Below are 5681 nucleotides of genomic sequence, written 5' to 3'. Positions count from 1 at the left end.
TATTCACCTGGGCTGCAGGAGAACTTGGAATGGGAGAGGAACGATCCAGTTGTTGATACAGGCGGAAAGACGAAAGAGGTTCTGCTGAAAGAATATGAGCAGCTCAGGGCTAAGTTTGAAAATAGAACAAAATAGGTAATAACCTCTGGATTACTCCCTGATCCATAAGGAATTTGTATCAGGTCAGCAAGATTAACGATGTAAATGTGTGGCTAAAAGGTTCATGTGGGAGAAATTTGGGTGGCACGGTGGCTCAGTGGTTAGCACTGCTGCCTCACAGCGCCAGGGTCCTGGTTCAATTCCAGCCTGTCTATGTGGAGTTTGCACATTCTCCCCGTATCTGCGTGGGTTTCCTCCGGGTGCTCCGGTTTCCTCCCACAATCCAAAGATGTGCAGGTCAGGTGAATTGGCCATGCTAAATTGCCCGTAGTGTTAGGTGCTTTAGTCAGGGGTAAATATAGGGTAGGGGAATGGGTTTGGGTGGGGCGGTGTGGACTAGTTGGGCCAAAGGGCCTGTTTCCACACTGTAGAGAATCTAATCTAAATCTAAATGGTTTGGATTTCATAGGATATTGACGTCAGTACTGGAGAAGGATGGAGTTGTTCCAATGGGATGGGTTTTACCTGAATGATGCTGGGACCAGTGTCCTGGAGAATCTCATAACTGGGGCCTGTAGATAGGAGTTTCAACTAAATCATGGGTGTTGGCTTCAAGTGCTCAGAAAAATATGGAAAGTCTTAAAGTGGGAGTTAGTGGGGTGGGGTGGGGAGGTCTCAGCACGGAGTTAAAGTTCCCAAAACAAGTAATAGGACAGAAAGTATGGAACCTCACTTCAGGCACAGAGGATAACGTGACAACTGTGAGAAAAGGGGCAGTCAACTCAGAACTGAGGGTGTTGTACCTAATTACCTAAATATGAAACCAGGTCAATAAGTTGCCGCAGAGATTAAAATTAGCGTGTGCAATGTCGTGGGTATCAGAGACATGGCTGCAGGGGGATCAGGGCTGGGAATTAAATATCGAAGAATAGATATTGTATGAGAAGACAGGCAGATGGGGCGAGGCTGCCTTGTTAGCAAGAAATAAAACTAAATTGACAGCAAGAAGTGAAATGGAGTCGTGAGGTGGACAATCCATGTAGATAGTATGAAGGAAGCACAAAGGAGAAAGACCATGATGAAAATTGTTAACAAGTCTTGTATCAGTCGTCAGAATGTGGGAAAGAAAATATTGCAGGAAGTTGAAATGCAATGCTGCAATAACTATCGGGGAAATCGATATGCAGGTGGACAGGAAAAATCAGGTTAGCAGTGGATTTCAAATAAAAAAGTTGTGGAAAGTCTACACATTTATTTGCAGCAGATTGTAGTCGGGCCCACTAAGGAACAGGCAATCCTGGATTTGGTGATATGTCATGACTTGATTAGGGAGCTCAAGGTGAAGGGACCCCTAGGAAGGCAGTAACCATAACATAATAAAGTTCACCCTGCAGTTTGAGAAGAAGATTGGATCAGATGTAACAGTATTACTATTGTGGAAAGATGAAAACAATGACATGGATGGAACTCGCCAGAGTCAGTTGCAAGGGGAGCCTAGCAGGGAAGACAGTGGAGAAGCAATGGCAGGAGTTTCTGGGGTAATTCAGGAGACGCTGCAGACAGACATCCCAGGGAAGAAGAAATATACCAAGGGGAGGATAAGGCAACCATAGCTGACAGGGGAAGGCAGGGAGAGCACAAAACCAAAAGAAAAGATATAAAATGTGGTGAAGATTAGTGGAAGCCAGAAGATTGCTGTTCTTTAAGGCTTCCCAGAGGATAGCTTCAAAAAACAAGCACAACAATAAGAGGAAAAGATGAAATACAAGAGTAAGCTAGCTACTAATATGAAAGAAGACTACAGGAGATTTTCTTGGATATCTGAAAGGTTACAGAGAGGCAAGAGTGCACACTGGACAGCTGGAAAATGAGGCTGGAGAAGTAGTAATGGGGAACAAAGGAATGGTGGCAGGTCTAAAGAGGTACCTTCCATACGTTTTCACTGCAGAAGACACGAGCAGCACACCAGAACTTCAAGAGAGACATGTGGCAGAAGTGAGTGCACTGGCCATCAGTAAGGTGAAGGTGGATAAATTACCAATACTGGAAGGGACTATACCCCAGAGTTCTGAAGGAGGTAGCTGAGGAGATTGGAGTGGCATTGGTGATGATCTTTAGAAATCAGCAGAGTCAGGGAGGATCCCAAATGACTGGAAAATAACCAATGCAAAACCCCTATTTAAGAAAGGAGGGAGGCGGAGGGAGGCAGAGGCAGGAAGCTGTAGGCAGGGTAGTTTGAGCTCAGTTGCTGGGAAGGTTTTAGACTCCCTTATTGAGAATGAGACTGCAGAGTACTTGGAAGTGCATGGTAAAATAGGACAGAGTCAGCACGGCTTCATCAAGGGGAGCTCATGCCTGACAAATCTGTTCAATTTCTTTGAGGTGGTAACAAACAAGTTCGACAAAGGAGAGCCACTGGATGTGATCCATTTGAATTTCCAGAAGGCCTTCGTCAAGGTACTGCACAACAGGCTGCTAAATAAGGTCAGGGCATGGTGTTAGTTGCAAGGAAGAGGACTGGCTGCCTGTCAGAAGGCAGACAGTCAGGATAAAGGAGTCTTTTACAGAATGGCAGCAGTGACTTATGAACTTCCACAGGGGTCAGGGTTAGGACCACAACTATCCACATTATGCATTAACGATCCAGACAAAGGAACAGAGGGCATTGTTGTCATGTTTGCAGATGACACAGAAGTGAGTGGAGGGACAGGTAGTGTTGAGGAAGGGAGCAGGGGGCAGAAGGATTTGACAGGCCATGAGAGTGGACAAAGAAATGACAGATGGAATACAGTTTGGGAAACTGAGGTTATGCACTTTAGGAGATAGAATAAAGGCGTAGATCCCTGAACAAGGAAAGGATTCAAAAACCTGAAGGGCAAAAGGGACTTTGGGAGTCCTAGTTCAGCAATTCTCTTAAGGTTAAGATGCAATTTGGCAGTTTTGACGGAAAATGCCATTTGAACATTTATTTCAAGTGGGCCCGAATACAAGAGCAGAGATGTACTGCAGAGACTGTACCAGAACAGGTCAGACTGCATTTGCAATATTGTGAGGCATTGGACGAAGCTCAGAGTAAGTTTACAAGAATGATCCCAGAATGAAGGGCTTTTCATAAAAATAGCAGTTGAGGACTCTGGGTCTGTATTCGATGGTGTTTAGAATGATGAGGGAATATAGGAAGGATATAAAGGGAGGTTAAAGTGGATGAGGAGTAGTGTTTTTGATTAAGGAAAACATTGCTGCTGCAAGTAGAGCAAATATCTGGGTTGAAATAAAGGAATGATCACCTTGATGGGATTGTACCTTCTCCCTAACGCCCCCGTCTCCCCACCCCCACCACTCCCCAATAGTCAGAGGGAGACTGAGGAACAAATGTGCAGAGAGATTTCAGGTATATGTAAGGATAATATGGTTGTAATATTGGGTGAGTATAATTTTTCAAACATTGAGACTGCCTTGATGGGATTGTACCACAGGCCCCCCAATAGTAGGAGAGAAACTGAGGAACAAATATGCAGAGAGATTTCAGATATATGTTAGGATAATAAGGTTGTAATATTGGGTGAGTATAATTTTTCAAACATTGAGGCTACCATTGTGTTAAAGGCTTAGATGGAGAAGAGTTATCAAATAAGTTCAAGAGAAATTCTTAATCAACATGTAAATGTTCCGACTTGAGAAGGAGCAAACCTTGACCTTCTCTTAGACAATAAGGCAGGGTGAGTGACTGAACTGATAGTAGGAGAACACTTTGGGTTCAGTGATCACAATTGTATCAATTTTAAACAGTTTTAAACATTTCACAGGAGCATAGGAGGTTGGATTTTGACGTTATACAGTTTTATAAAATCCTGAGGGTTATAGATAAGGTCAACTGCAAATGTCCTTGCTCTAGGGTGAAGGATTTCAAAACTAGGGGAAATATTTGAGGTGAGAAGAGAAAGAATTAAAACAGATTTTAAAAAGACATGAAGGACAGCTTTTTTTTTTCTACACAGTTTCGTGTGTGGAATGAAGTTCCAGAAAAAGTGGTGAATGTGGGTCCAAGTTACAACATTTAAAATACATTTGGATATGTACATGAATAGGAAAGGTTTAGAGGGATATGGGCAATTGCAGGCAGATGGAACTACTTTCCATTTGAAACATGGTCGGTATGGACTGGTTGGGCCCGAGGGGTCTGCTTCCATGCTATCTGACTCCATGCTTCTATGCAATTGAAATAATACTGAGAGGCCTGGATAGAGTCAATGTGGAGAAGATGTTTCAAAGAGTACGAGATACTGGCAACTGAGGGCACAGCCTCAGAGTGAAGGGATGGCTCTTTTGACCTGAGGTGAGGAGGAATTTCTCCAGTGAGTGGGTGGTGATTCTGTGCAATTCATTGCTGTAAGTGGCTGTGGTCACTAGAGAGGTTCTTGAATGGTTATGGGAGAAAGTAGAAGGCAGGGGAATGGGACTGAGAAACATATCAGTCATGCTCAAATGGAGGAGAAGTCTCAATGGGCCAAATAACCTAATACTGCTACTGCATCGGATGATCTTATGGGTGACTTCAATCTGCACATAGATTGAGCAAATCAAATCCATAATAATACCATAGGAGACATTCCTGGAGTATTGATGGAGTATTGGTTTTTGGATCGATAGAATACCAACCCAAATGGAGGACAGGTCATCCTCAAGTACATACTGGGGGTGGGTTAGCTCAGTTGGGTGGACTGCTGGTTTTTGATGCAGAGTGACACCAACAGCATGTGCTCAGTCCCTGCACCGGCTGAGATCACCATGGAGGTCCTTAACCTTGCTCCTTGCCTGAGGCACGGTGACCTTCAGGTAAAAGCACCATCAGTCATCTCTCACTCACTCACTCTCCCTCTGGTGAGACAGCAATCCTATGATCTCTTGGGACTACAGCAACTTTACTTGCAAATTTTTTGTTGTGCAATGAGAAGGGAATAACTAGCAATCTAGCTGTGAGAGGCCCCTTGTGGAAGAGTGAAGAACTCTGAATGATGGAGACTGACAGAGTTGATTCTGAGATGAGGGGTCAAATCTAAATAGAGAAAATTACGATGCTATGAAAGGTAAGCAGTCCGCAATAATTTGGAGAACATAACTTTTAAAGGGATGACAAACATTGAAAGAGCACTTCGAGGAACAGTGACTGTTGTTCATTCCTGTGTGGCCCAAAAATAAAATAGAAAAAGGTGGCCCTGCCAGGGATAGGACTGGATCCAAGGAGGAGGAGTACAAAATGGCTAAAAAGAGCAGCAGACTTGAAGACTGGGAGCAGTTCATATTTCAGCACAAGAGGACTAACTGATTGATTGAGAGGGAAATATCAAATCTAAGAGGAAACGAGCGGAACATACAAACTGATTGTAAAAGCTCCTAAAGGTACATCATGAGAAAAAAATTAATGAAAACAAATCCCTTACAATGAGAAACAGGGCAAGTTATAATATGGAAGAAAGAAATGGCACATGAATTAACTAAATATTTTGGTTTTATCATCTCACAGGATGACATAAATAATATCTCCAAAATGCTGGGCAACACACGAGAAGGAGAAACTAAGG

Source organism: Chiloscyllium plagiosum, chromosome 44 (assembly GCF_004010195.1).
Source record: "Chiloscyllium plagiosum isolate BGI_BamShark_2017 chromosome 44, ASM401019v2, whole genome shotgun sequence".
Lineage (NCBI taxonomy): Eukaryota > Metazoa > Chordata > Chondrichthyes > Orectolobiformes > Hemiscylliidae > Chiloscyllium > Chiloscyllium plagiosum.
The sequence above is the reverse complement of the archived record's forward strand: the minus strand, read 5'-3'. Positions refer to the sequence as shown.